This window comes from Galleria mellonella, unplaced genomic scaffold (genome assembly GCF_026898425.1).
Source record: "Galleria mellonella isolate WM207_F2 unplaced genomic scaffold, CSIRO_AGI_GalMel_v1 utg40, whole genome shotgun sequence".
Lineage (NCBI taxonomy): Eukaryota > Metazoa > Arthropoda > Insecta > Lepidoptera > Pyralidae > Galleria > Galleria mellonella.
Window position 1 is genome coordinate 858,403 of NW_026442094.1, and position 19,002 is coordinate 877,404.

At 33.0% G+C, this 19,002-nt stretch overlaps 1 protein-coding gene and 1 long non-coding RNA gene across 2 annotated transcripts in view; both read right to left on the reverse strand.

Moving 5' to 3' along the window:
- The window catches only part of LOC113520220 (DE-cadherin), a 311,477-nt gene that overhangs the window by 204,538 nt on the left and 87,937 nt on the right, over positions 1 to 19,002 (reverse strand). The window lies entirely within an intron of this gene.
- The window catches only part of LOC128201347 (uncharacterized), a 67,223-nt gene that overhangs the window by 41,243 nt on the left and 6,978 nt on the right, over positions 1 to 19,002 (reverse strand). The window contains exon 3 of the long non-coding RNA XR_008253202.1: positions 2,792 to 2,844. This is a non-coding gene — a long non-coding RNA (uncharacterized LOC128201347). The remainder of the gene's footprint in view (positions 1 to 2,791; positions 2,845 to 19,002) is intronic.

Below are 19,002 nucleotides of genomic sequence, written 5' to 3' on the forward strand. Positions count from 1 at the left end.
TGAGGACTCAGGTGTTATTCCTAACACTGCCCGCTATTGTGAGAAATTGAAATTACCTCAATTCATAACAGGTATTGAGCTCCGCAAAAACAAACTACTTCAATCTTGAACACAAATAGAATAATTAACAAGAGGTTTGATAGCAATTTTAATGGGATGTTAAAGGAATGATTACCCCACTTACTTTATACGCTGACGGGGTGGGGTACCAATGATGGGTGATAACAGATGAGAAATGAATTTAGTTCAGTGACGAATTCACCGGGAATTAACCACGATAGTTACTAGGAAGGACCGCGTGGAGGTCGACAGCGTATTGTTAGCGCATAAGTCGCTAAATCTTATTATTAACAATCCATCATCTAACAAAAGAAACACAACAGAGATATCTATTGGTGACGATGGATGAAAGATGAATTTAGTTCATGATTGACAAAATTATCACCTTTCTCGATGGAATTAACCACTATGGTTACTAGGAAAGTAATAACTTAGCTAAAAAACTTAATAAACAGTTTTTATCTGGATTAGTACTCAATGATTTTTTTTTTGGAAGTCGACTTATTAAAATCGTTAGCAGATATATTAATATTGTTAGCGTACTACGACTAGTCGCTAAATTTTATTACTTAACAATCCCATCCTATCCTCGCACATTACAAAAGAAACACAACAGAGATATCTAAACTAATTCTGACAAAATAAACATAAAAATTTAGTCGATGGAGCGTTTCGCGCGTGCGTTTTGTGTGCGCGTTACAGCCGTTGCTCGAGAACACATGATTAAGATGGCTCTCCAAACGAATTGAGTTCGAGGAGACCGGTTCGACGTTAGAAATTGGGTCGCTCGACATCACGTACGGAACAAAACATCGACACAGTTCTCGATGTAATTACACTGTAAGTTCGGTTTAACTTTATTTTAAAGTAATAACTTAGCTAAAAAAACTTTGAAAAAAAATATTTTCTGGGTTAGTAATCAATGAAATTCTTTTGGTTCTAATTCAAAAGATACATTCAGGCATTTCTAAGAGAATAATATTACAACATCGTCATATTATATATATAATTTATAACCAGATATATTAATATTAATTACAGCTATTGACTACGACTACGACTTATCATCGTAAATTTATGTGCCTGCCATCTTAGAATTCTGCCTCTTATTATTCCAACATCGTAAGAGAGGGACATTTCCTGGCCACCACGTAGCCCGGATCTGACTCCAATGGATTTTTTTTGTGGGACTACCTTAAGGCTAAAGTGTACGACTCTAACCCGCGGTCAATTAATGACCTAAAAGAAAACATCCGCAGAAAAATGGCAAGCATTTCAGCAGTGACGTGCCGCGCAGTCATCGACAATTTAAAATTTTTCTGTAAATACATGACGTTATTTACAAAAAATAATTCCCGTTTTTCTAGCTATATTTACAAATAAAAATATTATTCATAGTGTAATTAGTTTTATTTTAATTAATTTTTTTCATTACTAAGGTAATACGTTGGAAATCAAATATATTTATCTGTGATGGGTGTGCAAATTGTAAATATATGTAGATCTTGGGAGTAGTGGTTGAAATTAAATAAATATTATTTTGCATGAATGTAGGTGATTTTCATATAAAAGTGATGAATACTGCTTTTATACCTTCTGTCCCTATGGAGGCCCTATGGTCGTTTTTGAACAGGTTGAAATTATATAGGTGAATGCTTTTAATTTAAATTATTAATTTAGTCCATGACATTCTTATTTATTCAAATTTGTTTTAAAACACTTATATTTAACATCATCATCATCATCATATCAGCCGTTTACTGTCCATAGTCCATACTAAACATAAGTCTCCTCCTATTGGTGGGTTTTGCTAGTAGATGCCATGCTTGGCAGGCGGGTTGTCAACCACAGTTAGACTGGGAGGAAAGGGATTGTTAGTAATGGAGACTAAAAATCTCATTGCTAGCAATATACCTAACCAGGTCGACCTCCACGCGGTTCCCCCTGGAAACTATCATTGTTAATTCCTGATGAATTCATCATGATGTGCTAACTGGCCTGTTTTCATTCTCATCTATCACCCTTCACTGGTGCTCCGCCAGCGTATCCCGTTAGCGCAGGCGGAGTTACTAATCCATTTCCATCCAACAAAAAAAAAAAAACCAGTTAGATTTTGATGATATTTAAAGAGGAACGCAGCTTCTCATCTTTCGACCATTAAGTTCCATATTCTCCTTTTATGACACACACGAGAAAGGTAGTCCATTCTATGCCGGGACCACACGACCGGATTCGTTTGATATTTGTTAAAGTAATTAATTTATTATTGTTTAGGTGATTATATCTAATACGTCTTTGTTTGATTCGGGCATGTATTACTAGTTCTAGTTCTAGCCCTTTAGAACCTGTCTTCAATTGTAACTGAATTAATGAATAGATCACTACACTTTTACAACATTTAAAATATCTTATTAATTTAAATAATATCTTTTTAATTTCTTATTTTATCTTTATAAAACTAAATAATTTCTATAGCAATTGTGATAAATTTATAAATAGCTTGATAATATATTTCTTGAAACGATAACTCCTGCAAGTTATTTAGTATATCACTTTTATCTTGAAGGTTCTTAAGTTCAGTGATAAGGAGAACTGACAGCATGCTTGCCAGTATAAGTTCTAAAAAAATGGAAATAGAGACAAAATTCCCTTTACCTTGTTAGTTGTTTTTTTTTTTAATTATGGTAACACTATATTAATTTATTATGTACATTATAATTATGGTACTTACTTAAATGAATTGCAACCAATAATGTGGTAGAATGATACAAAATGTTAATGTACCTGAAATGAAAAGCAACAAATTAATCAACAAATACTGCTTATTTAATAAGTACAGTACTTTTTTTAATATTAACTGAATAACTGGCCATTTCTAAATACTATATATTTATATAATAGCTACGAAGGTACAATATCGTAATGAATGTAATACCAAAATGGTATGGCCCATTATGTTATTATGTAATTTCACCGCCATACTTGACCCTTCAAACCATACACAGTCATGTAAGCACAGCTGCTTGACGGTAGAAACACGTGTGAGGCATAATACAAAGGCTAAGTTGAATCAAAAGAAAATATTATTCTTAAATCTATTTCCATTCGATATATCATGCATACGATTCATTATACGAATACGATCCTAACAACTTATCATTCAATCAACGCTGAATAGCAGCGAAATCGAATCCTCTAGAAGATTACCACTAAACCTGTCGCGACCGCATTCGAATGCAAACATGTCGCGTATTGAGTTACTGCCAATGCATCGGGTTCGCGGTGATAGTGGCGGATCCGCGAGCCGCGTTCAATCGAGTATCGAATGAACTCAATCGAGCAATCGGATGGAATCGATGAGACGTGAACGGAATGGCAATAAGTCGGTTTCGTCATCTAAAAAATATACTTCAAACGTGCAAAGAGTAATCTATGTAATATAGTACTCAATATCGAGGACTGTATTTGAAATACTAATGCAGAAATGTGTAATATTTTACCTTTACCTACATAACAATAAAATCGTAACGAAGCTAAAACTGTATATTGAAATTTGTTTTGTTTGTGTGTTAGTTTTTCACATAAAATAGACCGGATCGTAAAATTTTCAACTACAATTAACATATAAGCTATAGAAAGTTCAAGGATATTACCCCCCTTTGACAATAATTATTTATTTTTTAATCCATCTATTGTTAAATAGAATATTGATTCTACTGAAGACTGGAATCTTCAATTGTGATGAAAAATATATATTACACACAAATTAAATAATGAGTTTTTTTTTTATAACACAGGCCACAAACGAATATGTGGCTCACCTGATGGTAAGTGACTACCGCCGCCCATGAGCACTCGCAACACCAGTTTATGTCAAATATCAAAACTATTAACATTATAATTGTAACAAGCGTTTTTATTAACAGTTTGGATACATACGAGTAGATATCAAAAGCATAGAACAATTATAAATACTTTATTAATTATAAACTAAATAATAAATTAAATAATAGACTTTTATATTTATGTTAATAATATGGAAGTATTTTTTTATACCACTGTGGAGGCAAATAAGCATACGACCCACCTGTAAGCGGTTACCGTAGCCTATGAACGCTTGCAATACGAGGCTTGCATTACGCGCGTGTTACCAACAAAGACGAGGGGTTCATCAACCCTTTTTTTGAAGAACCGCGTGCTGTAGTCTCTTGGAGAAACTCGACTGGGAGCTCATTCCATAACCTGAGCGTTCGTGAGAGGAAATATTTCCGAAAGGCTGTACGCACACGACCATTTATCTAGGCTCTAAGGTATGGGGGTGAATTCCCAGTCGATGGCGAGGTATATATTAAACATTAACTAAATTAGATAGTGATATTCAAAATATTTCAGTAATATAATATATAGGTATCTACTAAAAGCCTACGAAGGACACAAACAGCTCAATTAGTTATTGAATGACTAGCCTTTATCAAGGAATAGTATTTATTTCTTATGATTATGGTCCGTATGTTCATGATTGTTAGGGTGTTAATGCTACAGCAATAGCGATTAAGCAAGTTTAGTTGGCTATAGTCAACAAAAGGCCCTTTCAGTTACAATTTCAAATTATCATTGTGTCCATCCGTATGTCATTTCATCCTCTCATTATACGTACTAGCTATAACCACAACTTAGAATGGCGAACAAGCTGACACACTTGATGAAAAGTAGCAACCGCCGCCCACAGACATGAACATGAACAGCACAGAAAATTCACACAACAGAGTACACTGTGTCGCCCATGTACATAGATACATGTCGTGTATCCCTCATCCATAGCTATTAACGAAATTTTATTAAAATCCAACCTGCTGTTTAATTGTGGTTAAACTTAATTATAAACTCTCGCATTTAAAGTTTTCAAATTAATTATTGTGGACAGAAAACAATAAAAAGCATTTGTTTTTAGACACAGAAACAGTAAATAAAATATTAGATGCTTCCAGAATTGACAAGAGATAAACGAGTATATAGATAAAAGACGTACATCACAAAGAAAAATCATTAGTTCTTGCATCTAATAGATCGATATTTACAACAGAAATGTATTAATCGGATAAACATAATGATCGGTATTTATCGCGATGAAAAATCGATTCATCTTCGATATTCGATATCTCTCGCATAACTTAACCCTTATACAGTCATAGACATTGATTTAAATAGATGTCGTAGCCGGATGCACTTTCCATTCATTTTTTTACTTCAAGGGGGATTCAGTGTCTTCTTCAACTCCGGCTTTTAGATATGAAGGCAATAAACTTTATATAAGAAACATGAAATAAATATAAAGCTTTTTGGATAGATCAAAATAGCACATATTAGAGACAGTATTTTCGAAAGGGTTATTTCAAATTGTTATTTGCTAGCAATAAATAGCTTTCCTAATATCATTACAAGTGCCTATCATAGTGTCTGACACTTCTTTTAATTTTTTTAGGATGTAGATGTAATGTTATTCACAGATACGTTAATAGTTGATAAAAAATAGTGAGGAATCAGTGGAGGAATGAACGACTGAGTTGTGATGAATTTTGGCGGATTAACAATGATGGCTGCCAGGGGTCGACCTGATATTGCTAACAAAGGGAGTCGATTACTAACAGTCCTTTGCCCCCGGCACGTTTAATTATCATCTAGATTGTGCTACTTGCGTCATCTATCTTCAACTATGCCTGTGTATATTATAGTTTTGCTACAAAATATGTGGGAATAGCGGGCTAGACTAAAGCCAGTGAACTAAATTGAGGCCAATGTTTCATAGTGGCAGACAGTACGTACGAGTGAGAATCAGATCAATCGCTAGATATTGAGCATGTAACTTGATACAGACGTCGACTATCTCAATATGTTTACTATGCAGGCTTGAAGGGAAATTGGCGCAATCAGTGGCGATTCAGCATGTATTCTAGTCTAGATAGTGCAGTTTCATTGAATTGAATCGAAATTTTAGAATATGAAAAAAAGGTTTGACTATAAAACCATGACGCTACGATGATAGAAAACACCGTTAATAAACTGAATTAGTCTTCGACACAGTACGAGTATACTCTGTTATGTCCATGGTGTTGTTCAAGGTGACGGTTACCACTTTTCATCAGGTGGGACGTCAGCTTGTTTGCCATTCTAAGTTGTATAAAAAAAAGTGACAGGCTCGTCTTTTGCCAGGTTGGATTCTAATATATATGACGAAACTTGGACATATCGAGTGGTCCTCATATTTTACTCAAATCTTCGAGAGATTCCACAAGATAACACATCTTGTGGAATCTCTCGAAGATTGATCACCATCATTACTATGTACGTGGACGAAATGGCAGTCGGAGATTAAGGGCTAATATGGAAGATTGTAGAACTTCTGGTAGTAATAATGTAGGCAGTGAGATTAAACAAAATAATTCTAATCAAATAACTAGTGTAACGTAGTGTGTTATAGAGGCAAAGGTCTGTCTATGTACGTATGCCTATGTCTGCCTCATTAAGGATTACATTAGAGAGCACTTATTTACTTACTTTATATTTATATTTCATGACAATGAATTATATTCAATAATAATCAGATGACAATAAATTTCATTGTTTCTGCCTACCTTAATATAAGACAGTGACGATGTATTATGACGTTCTAGATATACGTGGAGATGATTCTAGTAGCTACAATTAATAAATTAAATATTTTTTACAACTACTGCAAGTGTGAAAGTGTCTTTAAGATTTTTCTTCGACAAATCATCAACCAGACTTTGTACAAAAGTCGTTTGCTTCGGCACCTCTGCCCCATTCGTATTTCTACTGTGAAGCAGTTGTGTTTGCATGGCTATGTTTCGGTTTGAAGGGTGGGATATGACGTGAATTTACTGGGTACACAGGAATAACGCCTGATTCCTCAGGAATTGAATACATAGGAGGTATCATGGGCGAAACAGTATACTGTATACTGTGTTATGTCCATGTTACTGCTCATGTCTTTGGGCGACGGTTACCACTTTCTATCAGGTGAGCCGTCAGCTTGTTTGCCACTCTAAGTTGTATAAAAAAAATAACAATTGATAATGTAAAATGAAGGCAAGTACCTTATTAATAGACATATTAAAATGATTCAAAATTGACGAAAATATTACGCAACGCAAAAATAAAATTATATAGAAGAGTCAAGAACTTCCTTCATATCAGCAATTTCGAATCTCCACATAACAATCATTTATAACAACAAGTATCTATATATCGCACAACAAACATATATAACAAGAAGTACATATAAAATGGTGATGTAACGCCCGACAAGTTAGCGTGACGAGTAACGAAACCAAACCCCGTAAACTTTAGAATCTTAGCCAACTGAGTGGTGTTTACCAAATACCCCGAAGCGATCCCTTGGCATTTAGATTGTTATACACTGCTACCTAATAATTTTCTTATATCAGATTAAACTTTTTATTTTATGCAATGAATGGTTATATTGTAGCAGTATGTTTTATGTTTGTTTATATTTACGTAAGTTACATCATTGTACTTAAACTATATATCCGATTGTAGTGAAAATGGTGTTAATCGATTAGTTATTACAAGCACTTTAGAAAGGAAAGATATGGTAGTATAAAAACTTTATTGTATTGCCAAACCGCATGTTCTTATGCCGGAAATGTTGACTAGGACAGAGAATATAAACAAAGCAAAGATCCGTACCTATACAGACCACTTTGGAATACAGCTTCTATTTCTTATATTACCAGAGGGAGACTTTGTACAAAAGTCGATTGCTTGGGTACCTCTGTCCCATTCGTGTTTCAACCGTGAAGCAGTAGTGTTTGCATGGCTGTGTTTCGGTTTGAAGGGTGGGATACATTATTGGTACAGAGGAATAACACCTAGGAATAAATGAGCGAAAATAAATATGGTTCTTCGACGGTTACCACTTTCCATCAGATTATATTTAAAAAATAATATAACACATTACTATAAATAAATAAATAATTTCGTCTACAGATTATATTTAATAATATAACACACTAGTTGAACCGGTAAATAATACACATTTACAAAGTTTTATATCCGATACATATATACCCTGAATAAATCTTAATAAATTTCTATTAAACTCGATGTATCGGTTTTCGGAGATTATAGCTTGGAAGTATATCTATCGACACTTTATTTTTATATATTAAGATAATATTACTGATACAATAATGTAGCAAAATAATTGAACGTTTAAACTCCGTAAATAAACAATAAAATTTCGTAAATTATTATTTTAAGTATAAAAAAATTATTTTATATAATACTGTTCTACATAAAAATAAAAGTCATAACCATAACATCACAGAAAGGTAAATCCATAAAATAGCTATAAAGAAACAAGATAAAGTTGGTCTATTTGAAACATAAAACACTAAGTGTTCATTAGGCACAATTTCTATGTAATAAATTGACGGTATCCTACTAAAATTTATAATGCACTTAATAGCTTTAAATACGTTTGGAATCAAAATTATCTATCGCACATATAATTTTTTTACTAAAAATCCTACACGTCAAAAATATTATAACAATAGTGAGTTAATTAATTAAAATACGGGAAACGCAAAATATATAAATAAATAAACGTCAACTACGTTATGTCAGATAATGGCTAATAAAATAAATCTTAGAACGCAGCGAACAATTCCTATTGCAACGTAACACAATTAAAATAACGTATAGAGATGACAACGATGACATTTGAATATCTAATGAACTTATTTTATTTTTATTCGTAAAGACATATTTTTATGAGTTTCTTTTTTTTAATGCAATATAAATTTTCTTCGATATAAATAAGGTAGCAGTGTACACATACCACTGTGCCGTAGGGCCACAAACTTTTATCGGATTAGCTAAAAGGGTTCCGTCGTTTGCGTAATTATTTTAAGAAATGTGTTTGTATTGTTCTGTTTTAGTTAATCTCGCTTTTCGAATAACATATGAGTAGAACTTTGAGTTTCGTGACCTAGTAAGGTATTATTACCCCAATTCGGTTCTGTAAGTGGGTCTTTCTATTAGCTACTTTATAGGGAAGGAGGGAAGGGATTGTTAATAGAGAGGTTCAACAGCCTCTATGTTAGCAATGAACTCTATCAGATCGACCACCACGCGGAAACTCTAAAAATTAGACTAAATAATATATCACTAATATATAGTGCAAGACGATAATAGCCATGAATTCGAACCTGCACCACACCGATGAGGCTTATACCCAGTAATCCAGGAGTAGTTGCTCCCAAAGATAAAGCTGGGGCAAAGGGGCTCGCCCCGAGGCCCCCACCTAACCCCATCGCCAGGAGGTTACCTTGATTGATTGATTCGAACCTGACCGACACAAAAAAGGTATCAATTTACATCTCCTAACCAATTCTTCAGCTATAGAAAACACCACTAACAAATCATACGCTTGGGTCGCCATCTACCATGCTAAATATAGGCAAGTTATGGGGAAGGCAACTAATGGGGTAGTCAGAGTCATTAGGAATTACAATCAACATTCTTTTTTTAATATGAGATGATAATTCGAACATTCTTTTTTAGTGTTCACCCTACATAAAAACAAAAGCAACTCGTGCAAAAATACTACTTAGGCTGTGCATTGTCTGCCAGTTAATGTAGAGTTTTATTATGTAGATGAAAAGGTTATAAATTCCTTGCAACTTTACAGTTATATCTGGTGTTTTATTTATTTGCTTTATCCAGGTCACAAACAGACGTGCACACTTAAAAATGAAACAGAATAATGTAGTAGTACATACTCGTAGTGACTTAAATAGCGTAATCAAAAAAAAAAAAAAACATCCTTCTATATATGATCTAAGTTATTTTTTATTAAATTTTTTTCTGCATTAAGGATAATTATTACATGGTATGAACTTAAGTATCGTAAGCAAATAACAGTTATTCACGTACATAAGAGTATTACAAGTGGGTATTACAATTGGTATGTATCAACAATCATTAGAGCAAGATGCTTTAAAAAGGAAAAAGGAAACGATGTATTGTTTTGTAAAAATTTTGTGTGCATATGTATGAGTACATGTGTAAGCGAATCCTATCGTGTGGTCATGTGTGTGTGTGTGAGACACACTCATAACAGCACCGCATAGCAACAACAATGATAATATTTTATATGATTACAATTATTTATCATGAATGCATAAATTTTTGATACCGTACTCGTCAGTAATCCCTATAATATAATATTAAACTTTTTATTACAATAAACTTTTGCCCGTGACTTCGTTCGCGTGATCGGGATATGTTTACTGACAGGTATACAAAATACCTTACAGAATATAAATACCTTATAGTGACTGGTTAAGCCGTCAAGGCGCTATAAGGTAAAAAACAAACTCACTTTCACCTTTGGCAGCCAGAATTATTCATCAATGTTGTTTTAAATATCACAACTATCCAACAAATACAATAAATATAAAAATTTTAAAAGATGTCTCAATGTTTCAATCAAAATAAATAATGTTTTCGACACAATGTATATTGTTATGAAATAAAAATAAATGAAATTAATTAATTAATATGAACAGTACAGATTTGAATGAAAGCCGTATTAAAAAAATATGGCTCCTTATTTCTTATAATAGCAGAAACATGTGACTACACCATCCCGAGCGAACACAAAATCCTGGTCTTAGTCATGTGCATAAACAAGAACTTTTCGACAGCAATTTTAATCTTTAATCTGAGTTTGAAAATTTTAATTAAGCAATATAACAGTATAATATTTACTCTATATATCTATCTCGGTGTAATTTTAATAAGATAAAAGTTTTAATGTGAAGAAATATATTGTAAGGAAGACAAGAAGAAAACACTCATTTATCAAAACTCTACAGAATACGCAAATTAAATTCCGTTGTACTTGTGAATTGTTAAGAAGTTATATACCTACCAACTCAAGCTTAACTTACTATGAGAAGTATCTAGTAAGACTGAATTGTATATCTATAAAACATATGTGCAGAATTAGGTTTTCTTCCACGAACGCTCAGGTTATGGAATGAGTCCCTGTCGAGGTTTACAAAGAGACTACAGCATGGGGTTCTTCAAAAAACGAGTAACGCGCGCGTAATGGTATTGTAGGCGTTCATGGGTTACGGTAACGGCATACCATCAGGTAGGACGTATACTTTTTTACAACATCAGTGGTATAAAAAAAATCATACACATCTCGTTGTACTGGTAAATGAAATTCTAATAATATTATGAAAATTTGTATAAATGTATGGGTATTTGTAATACTCAATTACGTTTAAACGGTTGAAGAAATTTGAATGAAATTTGATATATGGGTAGGTTATATCGTAACTTAATACATATACATATAACTAGAAAAATAATTTAAAACTGTGTTCCAAACAAAACCGACTTCAATTGTGGCAAAACCGGTTGTTTTGATTTAAAAACTATTGAGTCAATTTAGATAGAACTTCTATGGGACCAATCTGTATATATATATATATATATATATATATATATATATATATATATATATATATATATATATATATATATAGGTTTGTCGGAAAGTACGTATAAAAGTTTTTTAAAAATTTTATTTTACAATTATTCAGGTAAATCAATTTTATCCCCTTCAAAGTACTCCCCCTGTGACACTTTTGCCAACGCCGTTTCCACTGTGAGAAGGCTCCTTGAAAGTCCTCTGGTTGTAGGTTTCTCAGCTGCCCCGTCGTAGCTTTTTTTATCTCATTTATGTCCCCCAAATGCCGCCCCCGAAGTACCAATTTGGTTTTTGGGAACAAGAAGAAGTCACACGGGGCCAAATCCGGCGAATAGGGGGGGGGTGTTCGGTCACCGTAATGGAATTTTTACTCAAAAACTCACGGACAACAAGAGAGGTGTGGGCAGGGGCATTGTCGTGGTGAAGAATCCAACGCCCCTCTCGCGATGGACGAACTCGTGCCACACGACGATCGATAGAATTTTCCATCAACTGTCTTTCTTGATGGACAATCCCCCGAACATCGAAAAAACAATCAACATTGTCTTGACATTTGAGCGGGATTTTCTTGATTTTTTTGTTCGTGGTTCCCCGGATGATATCCGATACGACGCGCTGCTCTTGTAAATATTTGAATATAGAACATTGTTAGGGACATGGAATGCCTGATTTTGATTCGAACACTTTTATACGAACTTTCCGGACAAGTATATATATATATACATATATATATATACATATATATATATATATATATATATATATATATATAAATATATATATATATTGTTGCTAATAAAAAAAATCTGAATTGAGAATCGAATTTGTTAGAACATTTTGCCTACTTCAAGCGTGAACGCACACATCCCGATAAACGACGAGATATTTCGTAGATATCCGATATTGTAAATATTTGAATATAGAACATGGAATGCCTGATTTTGATTCGCTAATCAAAAACTCTATCGTCAAAAATTAATAAGAGCAAAAAGTATCGTGAAAATCGGTTCAGGATTGGCGATGTATCGGTGAAAAAAAATCAGACGAACTCAAAACTTCCATATGGAAATCGTTTCTTTATGATATGAATTGCAAACTGATGGGCCACCTAATGGACAATAGTATCGCCGCCTACCTATATACACAAAACCACCAAGGTTATCACAGAATACACTGTGCCACCCATTGTACCCATGGCAAAACTCCGCATATAAGGAAGGCCGATGTTCAGCAGTGGACAGATAAGGGTTGATATAATAATAATATAAATATATCTAGATAATATAAGATATAGATAATCGAAATATAGCTATTTAAGGATAGATGCTTCACGATATAAACACGATTAGTACAGAAGTACCCCAAGAAGACGACTTTTTTACAAAGACTCTCTCTGGTAAAAAAAAAAGCTGAATTAAGAATTTCCCCTTCTTGATGTAGGTTGACATGATATTTTGTCGTTATCAGTGACTGCGTTATTACTCGTCTACCAACAAAAGCTAGTGACGAGACTCAATCGGAAGCGATAAATTTTGATACTGAAAAAGAACTTATACATAATTTATGACACGAAAAAGGCTTTTTCTGACGAATGAATATGGATTACGTTGTAAAATAAACAGGACGGAATATAGATTTTTAGTCGTATAAATATAAAAAAAAAACTTCAATTGAAAACATCCATTTATATCGTATTTTAATCACGGTAGCAATGAATTCCTACAACTCAGTGCAATGGACTGTGTTCAGGGAAATTATTTAACACGAGGACGATATTTATCATCGTACAGTTTGCCACCGACAGGGGGTTCACTTCCATACCTTAAAGCCTGGATGGTCGCGTGGTTTCAGACTCCCACGACTTACAGCTTTGAGCATGGAGTTCTTAAAAAAAAGGGTTAAAGTTTCTTCAAAGGTGGTAAGGCGCGCGTAATGCTCATGGTATGTACGTGGCATAAAAAATATTTCATAAATATTACTAAGTTACGAATATACAAGCAGGTTCGATTTAAAGACATCATAGATGAATCGAACTCAAATATGTCGCTATATAAAGTGTTTACCGTGACTTCGACCGCAAAAACTAAATATCCCGTAGATACTTCGAGGAATCCATACTAATTCGATGAATGTCATAAAGGGCTCAATAAAAAAAATTCAAGTATCTGTCAGTTGAAAAAGAAATCTTATTATATTTTGCTATTGAATGGGATTGACGCCATTGACATTTCTCAGTTATCATTACGTATTACAATGGAACATCAATCACAAATATAAATCATAAATTTATACTTTACACTACTTTTGTACTGAATTTTTCCTAATTAGATCTATAAGACACAATTCTGCATATTTAATAACGAATATAAATTGTTTATTTTTAGAAATAACGTATAGTCTATATATACAAGCAACAAAATTATTAAGTCGATAACAGTCCTGCTAAGGCCGTCATTAAACTTGTAAATTTCACTCTCGTAAGAGCTTCAAACTTAGATAAATTTTGAAAATTAAGATATCCTGTAAACAACATAACGTCAATTAGTCAACTATTATTGTTTTCAATTAATCAATTATTGTTATTATTTACCGGATGGAGACTGTACAAAAGTCTTTGCATGGGTATCTCTGTCCTATTCATGTTTCTAGCGTGAAGAACTTGGGTTTGCCTCGGTGTCTTTTAGTTTGAAGGACGGGAATGGTAGTGAAATTACAGGGTATAAAGGCATAATATCTTAGTCCTCAGGAATGGCAATGCGTGAAAGACATCATGGTCAACAAAAGGTACTCTGATATGTCCATGATATTGTCTACAAGCGACAGTTACCACTTTCCATCAGGTGGGCCGTTAGCTTCTTTGCTATTTTAAGTTGCATAAAAAAAACTTACAAATATTTTATTTCTCTATCTGTAAACCAGTGTAATCAGTCGATCAGTGATAAGCTATTTACTTACAAAAAATTAAACGCAAATTTATCAATTGCACCAATCGCCTGATACTCAAGCAAGTAATACTCTATGTTATAAAGCAACATGCAACAGACATCTGGCGGCATAACCCAGCATACCCAGACTCGAGCTAACTCAGAAAGGTTCGTTTCCTAAATTGGCCCAACCGAGAATCGAAAACGGGACCTGGTCTATACAAAGCATTGTGCACCACGCATGTGTTAGATATTTATTTTAAATTATATTAATTTTCTAAAATATCTTGTGTTAAAATGTGTACCTACATTTATTAATAAAAATCAGACTAACTACTTTAAATATAATAAAACGTTAAAATTGTTACTATAACAAATTTGGTAATACATTATTCTTGTAATGTATATAGAACACTAATTTATATTTTAATTAATTTTATAATTATTTATAGTCATGATACTTGAATAAAAATAATGAAATTTTAAGAACACGTAGTCTCGCTGACTTATTCACTCGAATTCGGCCCTGTAGATTGTTATTTGGGTGGGGAGACATTTCTTGTCCAACCGTTGAACAGAGTGGAGCTCCCTGCCGCATCAAGAGTGAACAAGTACAGTAAACCACGTGGTCATTATATAAAATACGAGTATATCACAATTATTATTGACGGAAGTCCTAAAGAAGCTATAGTTAAATAAATGAGAATGGATTAACAGAAATTGGGTATTTATTTTATATTTATTTATTATATGTCATATACAAAGTAAAATATATAATTTAATAGTATGATATCTAAAATTAATGAACTGTGAGAATTTGTGCTTCATTTCTATTTATTACCAAGAGGCTTACAACCTTTATATTGCTAAAGAATATATATACATGGTATATGAATACCATGTAAAGTTAGAATTACATAGTTAAATTATTATATAAACAGAACCCTACCATAACATAATATATATATATATATATATATATATATATATATATATATATATATATATATATATATATATATATACATATATATTATAAAGGGTAATAATACCCCCTTTTTGAGACATGCATGAAAACATAGATTGAATTAAATACATGTCTATTAATCTCTGAATCTGCTGAAAAACAACGTACAACGGTAAAATTAGCATATTTGACAAAGTTGCCACTTACTATGGAACCTGATTAAAATTGCCGTGAAATAAACACAAACCAACACAACTACGAAGTTTTACCCCTCCGTCCTTTAGCCGTGGAACTTTTCAAACAGAAATAAAATATTTAAACATCAAGTGACCGGCGTGACATACATTTCAAAAATAACACACAAATTTAATACTTGAACAGCAAAAAAAAAAGGGTGAACGGTCGAAAAACTGTCTAAACAGATATAAATTACTTTAAAGTGTTATTCGTGGCTCGATAAGGCACCCCCTGCTTGTAACTCGAGTGAAACTTACCGAAGTACTGACATTTCGTTGGATATGTCAAGATATCTGATATAGGTCGGCGGCAAACCGTTTACTAAGCCCAAAATCACTTGCAGTCAAGCGAAGTTGGTCTATAAGTTGCTGATAAGACGAGTGTAAATGTCACGCAGTAAGTAGTGATAGGAGTATCTTAATACAACTTACATTACATTAAGTTGAAGCTTATATTCAGTATATTTATATTAACTATAAACAAAAATTTAAAATAATTATAAAGACAATTTTTTAATACCTTGAAACACATTAGTTCTATTCAAAATAATTAACGATCCCTGCAAAAATTATAATCTCAATTTTTTTTAAATGATATAACTTCATATAAGTAGCAGAATATTTAAAATTGGTTGAGTAGTTTTTGAGTTTATTTATTACAAACCAACATACAAAAAATCTAATGTTTCTTCGTTATAATGTTACTATAGACTAGCTGAGCCCGCGACTTCAACCGCGTGCTACTTATGATACATATATAACACTATAAAGATATTGAATATTAGTAGTTTTATTGTTATATTTTTTTTAATACAATTAAAAACTCGCATATATTATTAAAGTCATTTCATACTTGTACAACTGAAGGCTCTAGTTATATCTCATAAGTCGTCCTACTGTTTTTTTACCACCAGATACAGGTCTTGGCACCGACCTTTACACCGAAATACGATACATATTTTATTAACTCACAGAAGTACATAAGCGGTGTTAGCTAGCTAGGTAGTCTTAGGTATTTGACGTCCAGTAAATTACTAGAAATGTTAATTAGTCAATACAGACTCGTTGGTTACACACTGAAGTCTATAATTAAAATTAAATCCCTTTGTATCGTAATAATTCACACAATTAAATATATCGACATTAGCATAGCCCTAGGCGGTATTCAAAACACGTGTTTTTATGGAGACGCAACGAGGCTCTGTAATTGTTCGTAAAACGCCGAGGCAAATTATACCTGGCAAGAAGTATAGCATCGCGCACAATGTCGGAATTATTTCTATACAAATCGCGGGCTAAAGTTCAGAACGTTTATTCCCTGGATGCGACTTGAATGTTTTCTCCACGGTAAAAACAAAGATATAAATTTCATTTGCAGATTTATAATTTCACATAATAAAAATGATGATTATGAGTAGTTTGAATCCTTACTAATTTATATATTTTAAATAAATTTATTCTTTTTGTACTTCTGGTCATTTTAACAGCTTAATCAGACATACGAAATTTAGTATGTATACGTAATATTTGGGATGGAGAAGGATATAGAGTAGGTACTTTTTATCCCGGCAAATCCGCATATCCTGGTCACGCGGGCACAGTCGCGTATAAAAGTAAGTACTTTTTAATTAATATTTTTAAATGTTTTCATTTACGTGTAGCTCAAAAATAACTTCTCTACGTGGTGACAGAGTTAAAATTACGATGCGTCAACATCCCTAAGATATCATAAGAAGCAACTAAGCGGAACAAACCACATTACAATAGTGCAAGAGAATTCTAAATAAATCCCTACACCCACGTGGTAATAGGAGGTTATTCTCCTATTATAAAAGACACATATTCAGCAGTGCGTCTATAATGGGTTGTTATAGCAATAACGGATTCTGAACAGTCCATTGTCATAGTGCATAAAAATAAATAATTGCAATTTTTTTATAATCCTTATTTCAACTGTACTATGATTCTACAACTACTAAAACCTATATGGATATACTTCGTTTGGTTTCTTCGTATTGTTCATAGCAAATAAAAATGAAACCCATGTTACTCGCTGATAATATATCTTTCTATATACATAACGAATTTTTTAATTCGGTTATGTATTTTCCGAATTTATTCATTACAAACAAAAAAATCCGTTATACAAAATTAGTTCTGATGATGAGACTAAATATTACAACGAACATAACCTTTAAGATCCTATAGTAGCCTTAGAACCGATAGAAATATTAAAAAACATCTACAAGAAATATGTGAACTCACCATTTAATTCAGGCCGAAAAAAAGCGGAACAAACATCTAGTTCCAAATGAATTAAACTAGAAATATAACCACATATTTAACATTTCATAGCACTAAGTTTTATTCTAGAGAAAACACAGCATGATTTACAGTAGTGCGCAAAATAAAAAACGGGCACATATAAAAAAAATGTCTGTTCCAGTAAATCGTACAGATATTATATTTCCGTCTGCGGCCCAGTAGCATTTGTTACCCGCACACTACATATTGTATGTGGTTGAATAATAGCCCGCAACACACTTGGGGATGAATTTCATTACGCCTTTATGTTTGAGAGCGAGAATTTCTTTTGTGTCCGTTGTTTTACCGCGATTTTTTATTTGATTTAAATCCAAGACGTCGAGAGCGCGTGGGTTTCTTCAGAAGCTCTTTATTTTAACACAAGGTCATTTCATTTGTAAGATTCCGCCTTTTCATTTCAATGTTAATTGGTTTAACTCAAAGTTTACTGAAATGCAATTAAATATTCTTCTAAAATTGTGCCACCATCTGCGAGCAACGATCCTTACTGTATTTTGAGCACAAGGCTAGATCGAAGGTCCCAAAAAATTAGAGAAGTTCATCGTTATTGGTCAAAAGAAAAATAGGTTGAGTTACAGCACCAATATGCAGGACTGATGCACTGAAAGAGGAAATGGGTGAAAAATGCACAGCTTCATATAGACTTTTTGTGATTACAACCCAACTCCGTAATGAGAAAACATAAAGAAGAATGTCCAATTACTGGAAAACGAAATCGAGTCAACACTATTATTATAGGTTATCAATAAACTTCTCTGTAATGAACTATCTCAGATCACGATCACGACAAAATATAGGACAATAATAGTTGTTTCAATCATACTAAACAAAAGCTCCCGTACGACTATGTCCGTAATCTATTAGCTGTAAACGGCCAGTCCTCGTTCACGAATGAAATAGCACAAAAGTCTTACTGCAAGTCACGGTTTCGGGTACATTACT